Genomic DNA, 15,901 nt, shown 5'->3' on the forward strand with positions numbered 1-15,901 from the left:
GGGTCATAGGGCAACCTATGACCCCCTTCGACACATTACATGATGACATATGTCCCTAGGGGATGACATATTAGAATGCTTCATATAGGTCGAAGGGGGTCATAGGTGACCTCTATAGGTGAGTGAAGAGCTTAAAGCTAACCTTTTGACTTTCCCACATTTGCAGAGCTCTTTGTAGAACTCGTAGGGTGCAAGGTGGTCTAAAAGTGACATTTTAAAACATTTTCCCAATACTTGCCACTAAGACCCCCAATAGCCATTATAGTACTTTTTGGACAAATGGGCCAATCAACAATCAAGAAAAAAAATTGAAAAAAAAAAAAGAATGACTATGTTCATGGTGATTTGCATTGGCATGTTTTTGTGCAGGTACTGGGGTTGTTTGGGGAAGTAATTGGTGGAGAAGATAATGGTAAAATGGAAACATTGCCTATATGGACACCAACAAGCTTCTTTCCCCTAGTTAAGCATTTATGATGTGAGGCAATTTTATGTGAAATCATTATACACTAATGATAAAATATCTTTAGATTATAAAGAATTATTTTTAAAATTATAAAAAGTAAAACAATTTATCTTCTTAATATTTAAGTCAATTTTGAAATTCATTATATACATTTAAGGAAAGTCTTATGAATAAGTGTTTCAAAAATTTAGAATATAACAAGTTCAATTTCAATAAATAAATACATTTAATTATATTATTTTAGTTATGTTTTAAGAATAAAATTAATAAAGGTGAGATAGTAACATGTTGGTAATTTATCAAAGCTAGAAATCACAAAATTTCTACTCTTTAAAATAAAAATTTAACTTGTACTTTTAACTCACATAATGATCTATTTCTAAATGATTTCTTAATGCTTATTTCCTTTATGCATTGACCTAATAATATACATCAAATGCATGAATTCTATAACATAAATGGATTTGTGCTTTGAAGTGCAATTCAACTACTATAGCTATTAGGAACAATTTAGATGAAAAGGCAATGCATATCATAGATTTAGTTTATGGCTCAAAGTCATAAACATTGTGGTTCCACATACAAGTGCGCCCTTGGATCCCCAAAAGAAACAAGTCATAAAAGTGTTGTGGGATTTTTGATAGCTAAAATTCAAGCCCATTTACGATGTCCTAATCATCTTGAACTTCTAGATATAAAATGTCCTACGTATCCTGAATATCATAACCCAAGGCGTATTGACCGAGTAACTCTGATGTTTTTTTACTACATAATTAGATCAGTCAAATGCTACTTGAATTCATGCAAATATATGACCAATGCCAAAGGCTACACTTCTTGTTCATTTTACTTCAATACAATCACCCAATGTCTAGTTTTAATCTCCTTTGTGCCTTCATTATTTATGCCCTAGTTTTACTCCATTCTTCGTTATCTTGTAACAACAATACAAAATGTGGGATTACAGAGATCCACTATCCTTTCGATCTATAGTAGAAAGGTTGTAGTCTGCCACAATTTCACATTGATTGTGTAAATGATGTATGTCTAGTTATTGAGATTGATAGCTAGAATTACACACTCATAAATGTATTCTATGATAATACAACCTCAATAATAGTTCAAGATTGTGAAAATTAACACTACTGTAGTCACTGATTATTAATCTTCTATCATATAAATGATTATTAAATTGTTGAAAATAAATTCACAGCTAATATCAAAAAATAACACAACTACAACTTCACATATAAATATAGAAAGAAATTCACAACACGAAGAACACAATATTTTCACACAAATCGTCCCTGGAAAACCCCCTAAGGGAAAACCAATTTTGCATATGGAAAATATATTAACTTCAGCAAATCAAAAGATACAAAATTCCTTGCCTCTCATTGGAAAAATTTAGACAACCTCCTAATTTCTCATGTTGATATTCCCCACTACTATCCCCAACGCTATCACTGTGCCCTTACTAACATTGCAAGACTATTTGCTATCACTGTAAATTCATTTTCTAACACTGTAAATGCTTCTACAACTTGTGTTCCTCTATTCTTCAAATGCCTCCCTTGACCCCCTTTTATACTACCTAACCAAGAGGTTTCTATTTGATTCTTTATTAAGACAACCTAACCAAGAAATTTCTAGTTGCTTCTTGATAACAACCTAACCAAGAAGTTTCTAATTTCTCTTTGATAATAACCTAACCAAGAAGTTTCTAGTTGCTTTTTGACTAAAACAACATAACCAATAGGTTACTAGTTGCTTCTAGAAGGAGTCAATTAATTAACAAATATTTGATAATTAATCACATAAGGATGAACAACTATCCAAGCTACCTAAACCTAGCACTCCCTTTTAGTGAGGAAGTTATTCTACATGACACCCAACTTATCTCTGAAGAAGATGAATTTCTCCTTCTCCAATGCCTTAGTCATAATTTATTCTACCTACTCCTCTATAGGTATGTAGTGTAGCTGAAAAACTCCCAAATCCTTCATCTCAAACTCTTCAGGAAGGTCCCTCTTGTAGTCTTCTATGAGCCCTACTGAACCTATAAGAAATAGGTCATCCACATAAAGAATAAGAATGAGAACATCACCCCCAACCACCAAGTAGTAGAGGTTAGCATCCGCTTCACTCTTTGCAAAGCCCATTTCCTACAAGTATGTATCAATGTGCTCATAACATGCTTTGGGAGTCTACTTGAGTCCCTACAATGCTTTCTTAAATTTGCACATGTGGGTCTCTTTGTTGTGTGCTACAAAACCTTCTAGTTGCTCTATGTATACCTCCTCCTTAAACTCACCATTAAAGAATATTGTCTTGACATCCATTTGATGGATCTGCCATCCCATCTATGCTACAAACAAGATCATAGCTTGTATAGAAGGATACTTGGCCACTAGAGAAAATTTCTCCTCATAGTCTATTCCCTCCTTCTGAGAGAACCCCTTGGCCACAAACCTTGCTTTGTATTTCTTGATACTTTCATCTACACTATACTTTATCTTATAGATCCAGTGTGATCTAGCTACTACTCTATATGTTGGTCTAGGCACTACCTCCCACACATCATTCTGCATAATTGAGTTATACTCCTCAACCATAGCATCCTACCATACTTGATATCGTGCAACCTCTTGATAGCTGAAAGGTTTGCTATCTACCAAATGATTAACTAATGCCACATAATCATTGAACTTGGTTGGTTGTCTCTAGGTAAAAGTATAGAGCTATGTCAGCTTTTAGGCTGACATATTAGAATGACTGAATTTGAGTATTTCCATCTAAAACTAGTTATTTTTTAAGCATATGATCTAGATAAATTCATTCTAGCTAAGTTATATATGGTCTCACACTTTTCAAATTGAAAATGTCTATTAAATGCATCTTTTATACTAGTTTGTATTGAATTACTAAAAAAAATAAAATTATTTCAAAAAAAGTGGTGTTTCAATAACTCTTACTATTTTTTATGATATTTTTTTAATAACATATAAACACCATTTTGTAGAGCTCAAAGTCAAGAATATTCTCATGTACTCTTCCTAGGAGCTCCCATAAACTCTTGTGTATCCCTTTGTGTCACTTAAACCTCATGGTTCCTACTGCCAACTGTAGAGGATGAAATATCAACCTCTAAGTCTTCTAGATGCATTTTATGTTGCACCTGTTGCTCTATGCTTTGTGAAACTTCACCACTTGAGCCTACACTTGTACTAGTAACTATACTTGTGCTTTGTTGCCTTTGAATAGGCCTCAGAGCTTCTACCGGTTGTTCACTATGATCATCTACTAGCAAATCTTTAGACCTTCTAAATGTCTTGTCCTCCATGAACTTTACATCATGTCTAACAATGATTCTTTTGGTCCTGGGGATAAAAATTCTATATGCCTTTGAGGTTTCACTATACCCAACAAAGTACCCTCTCTCTGTAATCTGATCTAACTTGGTACATGTATCACCTGGAATATGACAATATGCCAAACTCCCAAATATTTTGAAGTGACCAACATCTGGCTTCTTTCCTATGAAAGCTTCCTTTAGTGTCATCTTCCCGAGTGCCTTGTGTGGAACCTTGTTCTAAATGTAGACTATTGTACTACACGCTTATGCCCATAAGTAGCAGGGCATATCATGGTCATGTAGCATAGCTATTGTTGCCTTTGATATAGAATAGTTCTTCCTCTTAGTAACTCCATTTTGATATGGTTTGTAAGGAAAAATTCACTCTCTCTTGATTCCTTATCTGGAGTAGAACTCTTGGAAAATATTCGCTTTGTATTCACCTCCATTATCTAACCAAAGAACCTTTATCTACTTTCGTGACAAGTTCTCCACAAGAGCATTGAACTCTTTAAACCAACTAAAAACCTCATACTTGGTCTTCAAGAAGTATATCCAGGTCTTCCTGGAGAAATCATCAATAAAAGTAACATAGTACCCATATCCTCTAAGAGACTTTGTTGACATTGGTCCACAAACATCTGAATGTACTAGATCAAGAACACCTTTAGATCTGGTGTCACTCCTTGGAAAAGATGCTTTCACAAACTTACTCAACATGCATCCTTTACATACAGCATGATGCTATGTGATCACCTTTAGAACACCTATCACCATCTCACAAAGCAATTTGAGTGCTTTATGATGAATATGTCCCATCCTCCTATGCCATAGCTCTCTAAGATCTCCAGGATTATAGCTACTCATGAGTGCCTTAGGAGTATCAAACTGCAACCTATAAAGGCGACCACTCCTAACTCCAATAGTTATGGGTGATTTCCAATCCTTGTGCTTAATCAACACGTATTTCTTTAAAGAGTACATTATACTCGCTATCCCAAAGAACATATACAAAAATCAAATTCATACCTGATCTTGGCACATACAATATATCATAAACTGGAATTATCTTTCCATTCTTCCTCTGAAATTGAATAGTCCTTTTCCCAACTAAGTTGAGTTTGGACAAGTTTCCCATAGAAATATGGATATTGGTGTTCTCCTCCTTATAACTGAAGAAGTACTCTCTAACTCCTATCATATGAAATGAAGCCCTAGTATCTATATACCAGATAGTCTATGAGGTTGAGCTCACCATATAAGCTATAAGTGTAAACTCATCTTCCATTCTACTAGAGGGTTCTTCTACACTTGCTAGATTTGCCACCTACTTCTTTGCCTTTTTCCGTTATGGGAAATCACTGAAATAGTGACCATACTCATGACATCCAAAGCACTTGACCTTAGAAAGGTCCTTCTTCTTCTTTTCACTTTGTGAATTTGATCATTTGCTAAACCCCTTCTTTGCTTTCCCTTTCCCTACTAGGGCAACGTTTTCCTATTCCACCTCACTTTTTTGAGGCCCTATTAACAAGACTTAGTCTAAACTCCTCTTGAGTGAAATCAGTCCATAGTCGATCCCAACTCAATAAGGTATCTCGTCTCCTAAAAACTTGAACAAAGATGCTCCACTATTTAGAAAATCCATTTAGAGCTATTCTCACTAGCTCATCATCATTGGGACTATCTCCAATAGTTCTTAACTCATCCTTGACAAGTCTAAGCCTGGTGAGGTAACTTGTGACGTAATCTCCCTAGTTCATTTGGGTATTCTTTAGCTTCTCTCTCAGAATCATCTTCTTGTTGGTGGTAGCATTCTGGTACATATTCAAAATGGCATCTCACATCTTCTTTTTTGTATCTAGCTTTAAGATATGTGGAACAATATGATCCTTGACACCATCAAGGATAATCCTCCTCGCTTTGGCATCATCCTTCTTATATGTTGCAAGTTGTGTCGCATCTATTGGTACAAGTACAAAAATGGTAACATAATCCTTGATACCTTTATCTTCCAACAATAAAGAAATGTTGGTCTTCCAAACACCAAAATTTGAGGCACCATCCAATCTATCTTGATCTCTAAAACTAGTTGAAGCCATCTCAAGGGATTAGAGCAATAATAATTCTAAAGAGATCACACTAGGTTATATAAACCCTTAATTTATTTCCTAGGAAAAAACTCTTCTACCCTCAACAATGCTCTAATACCATGTGAAAATTAACACTATTCCAGTCATTGATTATTAATCTCCTATCATATAAATGATTATTAAACTGCCAAAAATAAATTCACAACTAATATTGAAAAAAAACAGAACTATAACTTCACTAATAAATACGAAAAGAAATTCACAACACAAAGAACACAATATTTTCAGACAAACCATTCTTAAAAAACCTCTAAGGAAAAATCAGTTTTGCAGATGGAAAGTATATTAACTTCAGCAAATCAAGAGATACAAAATTCTCTGTCTCTCACTGGCAGAGACAACCTCCTAATTGCTCCTGCTACTATTCTCCACTACTATTAAGCTCATGGAATAGCTTATTTGCACCAAGATTGTAGCCAGCACAACATTCATTTTGACATAAAGCCTCACAATATATTATTGGATGAAGATTTCACAGCCAAGGTAGCTGATTTTGGTCTGGCAAAACTATACAGAAAAGCAGAGGACCACATATCGATGACAAGAGGAAGAGGGATGCTAGGATATGCTGCGCCAAAGGTTTGGTCCAGAAATTTGGGAGCTGTGACGGACAAAATAGATGTTTACAGTTTTGGAATACTTTTGTTAGAGATGGTTGGAGGAAGGAAGAATATCAATCTACAGGCAAGTTGTTTGAGTCAGTTGTATTTTCCGGAATGGGCGTTCAAATTGGTAGAGAAGGGGTAGTTGGAGAAGAGGGTAATTAGAGAAAGAGGGAGTAGAGGAGAGATGGAAGTGGGAGATCACGATGAAGGGAAGGTGAGGAATGGCGAAAGTCAGACTTTGGTGCATTCAATACAAATCTTCTGACTGACCATCAATGAGCAGAGTGGTAGAAATGTTGGAATGACGCAGTGGTGATGTAAGCAATCCTCTGCTACCATTCAACTCCTCACAGTCCCCAGTGTGGCAAAAGTATCATCTTCCACTGAAATATCTTCATACGGGTTATAGAGATGCAAAGAAGAGTTTGGATGAATAATCCAATTAGAAATGATATATTATAGGTAGCCATATTCATTATATAGAAACGATTACTGTATATTTCTGTTGTAACTTGTAAGGATCGTATCTTCTGTATACATAAATAAACATTATATAACTTTGACTTAATCTGCCATCTCAAATCAACCATCTCATCTTATAGAAATAAACTGATAATTAATGAGTATAATTATAATTATTTGTTTTTTTCTGGGATATGAGAAAACGAGAGGGGAATAGTCTTCTTTAGCTCAATATCACTTCAAATGACATTTCAGATTATTTTATTTATTATTTTAAACAAATAGAGCAAAACAAGTGGTAGATTGGAATTTGTTAATTTTTATTGAGTTCAAAATGTAGATAATGTAAGATATATTTCTAATTGTTCATAATTTTTAATTAATAATTATATAATAGGTAAGAAGCATTTGTATTTCATTTGTCAATAATTATTGGGTACGAACTATAGATAATGTAAGATATATTTCTAATTGTTCATAATTTTTAATTAATAATTATATAATAGGTAATAAGCATTTGTATTTCAATTGTTTAAAAAAATACTATTAGACATATTGATGATTATTTTCTTTTAGAATTGTTATATTATATAATATCATATCTATATTACTATTTATTGACATCAATTATAAGATATACTTTGAATTCTTCTAGTAATTTCTATTAATATTTTATTAGAAGTTATAATCAAATTTTCATCATTCTTCATTTTTTTCTTGTAGTTTGGTTTTATTACTCCATAAAATTGTTAGTTTATTGTTCATTTAACCTAATATAGTTTGTTCCAACTATTACTATAGTAGGGGTTGACTCCTATGAGTGAGAGATGTATGAGCTTTGTGACAAAGAATATTTTTGTGTCTCTAAAATTTTAGTTGCATAAAAGAAATTATAGATCAGCAATTATGGTAGATTGTGATAGCATATTGAATGTTAACAAAATAAAGCTCAATGTCAAGAAGACATTAAAGTTTTGTGTAAATGTTTCTTTATATTAGTCAATCTTTTTCAATATATATGTGAAGATTAAAACTAGCTTCAAGACATCTTTATACATCTATCTAGAAGACATCGAGAGATATCAATCTTGAAGCACCTATTTCAATAGATAGTTATTGAGAATAGACAACCACCTCAAGACTGACATCTCTTGGCATTCTTTAGAAGATGTATACAGATATCTAAGCTAGTATCATTTGCAATGCAACATGAAAATATTAAAAATTTAATATTATTTAATTTAAATTATGTTTTATAAATTATGTTGCTTGTCATGCCCATAGAAATATACAATTAGAATCCATAATGAATGAGATGTTTCATAGTCTAAACAAAAAATATGTTATACAGAAGTTATCTTCAGCATTGCATAAAGTTATTTTATTTTCGAAGATTTTAGTTTTTCTTCCTCTACTTTCCTTTTAATGCGTTTCTTCCTTGTCTTCATCTTTTCATAATGATAATAAGAAAATGGTGGTGAAATTCTAAGTCTATATAATGACTTAACTCCTGATATGGCGATAAATGTTAATATTTCCCTTTATCTTTTCGAAGATTTTAGTTTTTCTTCCTCTGCTTTCCTTTTAATGTGTTTCTTCCTTGTCTTCATCTTTTCATAATGATAATAAGAAAATGGTGGTGAAATTCTAAGTCTATATAATGACTTAACTCCTGATATGGCGATAAATGTTAATATTTCCCTTTATCTTCATTTAATGTCAATTATTTCCCTACAAAGTCAATCCTTGTGATTTATGGGTACTTAGTGCCCAAGCCAAATAAGATCAATTGACACCTGCAACCCCTCTGTACTAGTGAAATTTGAATTAATTATGGAGATGCATCTTCAAATGGCATTGTAGAGTAATTGTCAAATTCAACCAAAATATATGTTGGTAGACCTAGTGGAGCACTTCCACATAAATATGTGATATTTTGAATGTCTCTTGAAGATCCATTCATAAGGACCGCTTCTATCCACAAATGAGATGTTAACATGACCCTTGCATCCTTAGCAATTAATAATTTTAAAACTAATTCAACATTCCGACCTCCTCCTATATTAGTACTACCTTCTTTTAGTACTATGACTCATGCTATTAGTTTTCTTAGTGAATACATTTTTTACTTTTATGGTTATGTTTATTATCATTTATTTCAAATAGATGAATATTATTATCAAACTCCTCTTTGGTACATCTGGACCTTGATAACTGATTCACCCCACCCCCTGCTCTTAGCTATTTTAAATATTCTAACAAAAGAATATAGTAAGACATGATTTGTGCCCAGTGGAAAATCCTACAAACCAATTGGTTTTGTCATAAGGAGAAAAACCACTCCAATCATTTCCCTTTTATTGATGCATAATGAGCAAAAAATATTACAACATTCTATAGCACTGACTACAAGGAGGACCAACCCCTCTTCTCCTTTTACAATAAAATTAAATCAGACTACATATGGTTCCATGGATACAATTGTGTGCTTTTGTAGTTATGCTATCATAGATAATCATATGATTTTGTAGTGAATCAATACAAAATATAATCCTTATACAAGAAACGATGCACACACATTCAATACACACTTTTGCATATGCATTTTCTCTTATAAAGGAATATATGATATGAATTTCAAAGTTCCTTTATTAGTTTAAAATAAAATGTAACTATCAAAACAATACAAACCCTTTGCTTCCTCTCAATAATAATGTAGGAAGCCTTATGCATACCTTTTCATCCTTAGATGGTTTGTGGAGACAAATTGTATAAAAGATGAACAACTTAATGAATATAAAGGATTGTTAGAATGACACATGTACATCAAATATGGATGGGTTTCTTCTTATTGTGCCCAGCAAATTATAATTTTCTTTCTAAATTACAAACTCAGTAGAAAAAAAATATTTTGTTGATTTTAACATGGTTCATTCCCTCTCAGCCCCATTTTTTTGACACTAGAGAGCTAGGGAAAATCCATATAGTTACATACATTTTTAAATTTTCTTACCTTTTAGTTACCTTCTTCTTTCTCCCCTTGTTTGTGCTTTCCTTATCTCTACAATACTTGAGAAGGGCATCTAAAACTTATCCAAAAATTTTCTTCAATAAAACCCTAACAAAAAAACAATAAATTATACATGTCCTTGAATCTCAATAGTTGCAAGAAATGTCCTATCTAATTTTAGTAGCCCTATTTAAAAAGAAAAAGAAAGAATAAACTAGTGGTAGTGATCTATGAGGAGGTTGTAATGTCCCACTAGGGAATCTGAAAGGATAAGTCTAAATGTTACTACATTTGGTGAATTATTTTTTGTAACATTTTTGGCTTGTTAATTATAAATAATCATAGATTTAAGAGTCATAACAGGTTCCCTAATATCACCCTTAAACAACATTTCTTAGTTTCCAAATTCAAGACTTATCTAAATGTTACTACATTTGATGGATAATTTTTTGTAACATTTTTGGCTTGTTAATTATAATTAATCATAGATTTAAGAGTCATAATAGGTTCCCTAATATCACCCTTAAACACCATTTCTTATTTTCCAAATTCAAGACTTAAGGCGTACATTAAGACTTAGGTTCACCTCTTCATTAGAGTACATCAAAATTGTAGGTGGGATACCGCATCATTCTTTTATTTACACCATGAATTACCTATAGTCCTTAACCTCCTTTGAAATAGTATAGGATATTGAAAGTATGATCACAAAGCTTGTTTAAAATACACATAATGTTTGATAGGCTTCAATTATTGGAAATAATTGTTACAAGGAACTAAATGCATTTTATTGGGAATATAGTGGAGATAAATTATGAGGAATACAACCAAAAGAGAAAATCTCACAAATAAATCTATTCAAAATTTAATTACAAGGCGTCTATCTCTAACTTCACTTAGAGCTAGTGCCTTATATTTGGTACCAGCTTGACCCAAAGAGATAGTTGATAAAATTCAACATACTAAGACAAGCTACCAATTGGTAAAACAAATTGAGATGGTTCCTATTAAGAATGCTCCCTAGAAGCCATCCATGACTCTGTATAATGTTCTAAGTTGCAGCATTTAAATATCAACAAGAATAGTGCTAAGGAAGAAACCCATGTACAATTATAGCCATGAAATTGGAAAATGTGTTTAGAAACGCCTCCCATGGCATCTTCACCATACACACCTTCACTGAGTAGCATTGGTCTCCGTTTCTGCAAGGAAATTGATCGCTACTCTGTGAGAGATTCAAGGAATACTGACCTCATCTATAGTGGCAGTGAGCATACAACAAGATTAAAAAAAATTAAGAAGAGATCATAGAATGGTGATTATCAAAAAACTTTATCAAGCAAAAAATCTCTCGACATTTGTTCCTTGGATGCTATATGTAGTTGTTATAGATTTTGCTAGCATATTGAATGTTAACAAAAATAAGGCTCAATGTCAAGAAGACATTAACATTTTGCATACAAATGTTTCTTTATATTAGTCACAAAATTAAAACTAGCTTCAAGACTTCTTTATACATCTATCCAAAAGACATAGAGAGATATCAATCTTGAAGCACCTATTTCAGTAGATAGTTATTGAGAATAGGTACTGCCTCAAGACTGACATCTCTTGGCATTCTTTAGGAGATGTATAAAGATATCTAAGCTATTAGTATTTGCAATGCAACATGAAAATATTAAAATTTTAATATTATTTAATTTGAATTATGTTTTATAAATTATGTTGCTTGTCATGTCCATTGAAATATACAACCAAAATTCATAATGAATGAGATGTTTCATAGTCTAAACCAAAAATATGTTATACATAAGTTATCTTCAGCATTGCATAAAGTTATTTTGTTTCTGAAGATTTTAGTCTTTCTTCCTTTGCTTTCCTTTTAAAGTGTTAGTTCCTTGTCTCCATCTTTTCATAATGATCATAAGAAAATGGTGGTGAAATTCTAAGTCCATCTAATGATTTAAATTCGGATATGGCAATAAATGTTAATATTGCCCTTTCTCTCATCTAATGTCAATTATTTCCCTACAAAGTGTCAATCCTTGTGATTTGTGGATAATCAATGCCCAATCCAAATATAAGGTCAATTGACATCTGCACCCCCTCTGTACTAGTGAAATTGGAATTAATTATGGAGATGCATCTTTAAATGGCATTCTAGAATAATTGTCTAATTCAACCAAAATATATGTTAGCAAACCTAGTGGAGCACTTCCTCATAAATATGTGATATTTTTAATGTGTCCTAAAGATCCATTCCTAAGGACCGCTTCTATCCACAAATGAGATGTTAGCATGACCCTTGCATCCTTAGCAATTAATAATTTTAAAACTAATTCAACATTCTGACCTCCTCCTATATTAGTACTACCTTCTTTTGGTACAATGACTCATGCTATTAGTTTTCTTAGTGAATACATTTTTTTACTTTTATGGTTATGTATATTATCATTTATTTCAAATAGATGAATATTATAATCAAACTCCTCTTTGCGACATTTAGACCTTGGATAACTGATTCACTCCATCCCCTGCTCTCAGTTATTCTAAATATTCTAGATAACAAAATAATATAGTAAGACATGATTAGTGCCAAGTGGAAAATCCTACAAACCAATTGGTTTTGTCATAAGGATCTAAAACCACTCCAATCATGTGCCTTTTAAATTGATTCATAATGAGCAAAAAATCTTGCAATATTCTATAGCACCAACTACAAGGAGGACCCACCCCTCTTTTCCTTTTACAATAATTAAATCAAATTACATATGGTTGCAGGGATATAATTGTGCACTTTTGTAGTTATCCTGTCACAAATAATCATATCTAATTTTGTACTAAATCAATACAAAATATAATCCTTATACAAGAAAAGATGCACACATATTCAATACACACTTTTGCATATACATTTTCCCTTATAAAGGAATATAAGATATGAATTTTAAAGTTGTATATTGGTTAAAATAAAATGTAACCATCAAAACAATACAAACCCTTTGCTTCCTCTCAATATTAGTGTAGGAAGCCTTATGAATATGTTTGCCTCCTTAGATGGTTTGTGGAGACAAATTGTATAAAAGATGAAGAAATTAATGAATATAAAGGATTGTTAGAATGGCACATGTACATCAAATATGGATGAGTTACTTCTTATTGTGCCAAGCAAACTATAGTTTTCTTTCTAAAATACAAATTCAGTAGAAAAAAAATATTTTGTTGATTTTAACATAGTTCATTCCCTCTCAAACTCATTTTTTGACACTAGAGACCTAGGGAAAATCCATATTGTTATATACAATTTTAAGTTTTCTTACCTTTTAGTTATCTTCTTCTTTCTCCCCTTATTTGTGTTTTCCTTATCTCTACAAACAAACAATAAATTATACATGTCCTTGAATCTCAATAGTTGTTTAAAACATCTGATCTAATTAAATAGTAGTCATGTTTAAAAAGAAAAAGAAAGAATAAACTAGTGGTAGTGATCTCTAAGGAGGTTGTAATGCCCCGCTAGGAAACCCAAAAGGATAAGTCTAAATGTGAATAATTTGTTTTGTAACATCTTTATCTTGTTAATTATAATTAATCATAGATTTAAGAGTCATAATATGTTCCCTAAAATCACCATTAAACAACATTGCTCGGTTTCCAAATTCAAGACTTATCTTTTGTCATCCAACTAGCTCAATAAGTATTCCTTGTTTATTTCTTAAACTGAAGGAATATTTATACAACTTCAATTACTTTTACCATTTCCAAATCATAAGCCTTATAAATCAAATGCATTTACTTATTGCAAAATAAAGATGCATGACATAGATTTAACCCATTAACTACACATGTTAACAAATCATCTTTTATTTAGTGTCAATATTATGAAGAGTACATTGTTCTTTATTTCATTATACACATTATCATTTTCACCATTGAGATACAAGGGAATATACAATTATATCACCATAACTTCACTCATCCTCTGAAATAATACAATATGTTCACATTTTCCATTATTTTTCCTAGATATACCCTTTACCCTTATTACATAACTTTTCATTTTGTGATACCCATACATATGACTTACACTTTATTCAATATTATGCATTACAATGTGACTTAGATTTCCTCTAAGGAAATGCAACAAAAGAAATAACCTTCAATAGATACTCAACAAGGATCCACATAAAGCCATCCATAAGAACTCAAATAGTACCTCATAAATATTTTACCCCCCAACCATTAGGAGCCATAAATGGTCCACTCCCTCGAGCTAGGAGATAAGACTATGATCCACATAGCTTCTAAGGAAATCTAAGGCTTGTAGACCAAAATAAAAGTTTAAAGATAATATTTAAAACCATGTAAAAGCATAATTCCATAATGAAGTCATAAATAAAAAGGATGACTAGAGGAAAAAGTATATGTGAGAGGTTTGACCAAATCTAGGTGGGTGTCATAGTACATTCCTATATGTTGGGATCAACTTGAGAGGGATCTAGAGCATTCTACAACACAGAATGTCCCTACTTGTGTACTCCAACATGGATATGTATGACATGCCTTACTACATTTTTGTAATCTTGGGATCAACCTTCCAAGGACGATACATAATGTCCCTACCCAAGTACTCCAAGATGCATGATATCTAGTTATCTTGATTAATCTAAATTGCCAAACCCTCATAACCCATTAGTTTTATTAATTTTTCCACTTGATTACAAAATATTACATGTAGAACCAACCTACACAAGGCCCTGGTCTCTAATACATAGATCAATCCTCTGGTATCCACTTTTGGGCCCCAACACCTGTGGTGAGCCACTCACTTAGAGAATCCACTCTACTAAAAAATTTGGTACATGATAATTTTCATGGAATATATAATAGTGAGAACTGAATGATAAATAGGGTCAACATCAGTTTTCTCAACAAAATCACTAATCCATATTACTACTCATAAATTCCAAGAATAGCTATTGGGGCAAGTTCTTTCATAATGGTAGTAGCATTTTTTCTTAGTATTGTTTATCGAAAGAGATTGTCCTATTTTAAATGGACCCAAACTTGAAGTAGAACTAAAATAATGAATTCAAGGTCTATTATGGAAGTAGAGAATTTTCTCCATAGTTACATCCATCAAATGCTGATGAGATATTCATTCTCTCAACTAAAGAAGATCACCAACAACTTTGTAGATAAATTGGGAGAAGATCACTAGCAGTGCAGAGTGGTACAAATGATGAAAGGAAATGGTGATGATGTAAGAAATCCTCAACTACCATTCAATTCCTCTCATTCCCCAGCATGTGAGACAATAGTATCATCTTCCACTAAAACATCTTCAATTGTGGTATAGAGGCACAGAGAAGTATTTTGATGATTAATCCAATTAGAAATGAGATTTCATAAGTAGCCATCTTTATTATATAGAAATGATTATTGTGTATTTGTGGTGTAAGGAATGTATCTTTCTTATACAAAAATAAACATTATATAATTTTAACTTAAATCGTCCATCTCATCTTATGAAAATAAACCGATTATTCAGGAGTATATTTCTATTATTTTCTGGGCCATGAGACAAGGAGTGGGGAAATAGTTTTCTATAGCTCAATATTGCCTAAAATGATACTCAAATTATTTTTATTAATTTTTTTTAAAAATTGAGGAGAACAAGTGGTACATTAGAATTTGTCAAATTTTATTCAATTTGTTCATAAATTTTTCATTAATAATTATTGAATAGATAAGAAGTATTTGTATTTCAATTTTATTTAAAAGATAATATCTATTGAAGAGCTTGAGTCCCTATCTCGTACTACTTAAAAGATATGATGATGATTTAATGTT

At 32.1% G+C, this 15,901-nt stretch overlaps 1 pseudogene; it reads left to right on the forward strand.

Annotated features, from left to right (window-relative positions):
* LOC149571664 (rust resistance kinase Lr10-like) overlaps positions 1-15,407 on the forward strand; it is a 57,969-nt pseudogene extending 42,562 nt beyond the window's left edge.
* Positions 15,408-15,901: the final 494 nt, after the last annotated feature.

The sequence above is a fragment of the Cupressus sempervirens genome, chromosome 2 (assembly GCF_028749045.1).
Source record: "Cupressus sempervirens isolate cs-2001-9-10 chromosome 2, ASM2874904v1, whole genome shotgun sequence".
NCBI classification, from domain to species: Eukaryota; Viridiplantae; Streptophyta; class Pinopsida; order Cupressales; family Cupressaceae; genus Cupressus; species Cupressus sempervirens.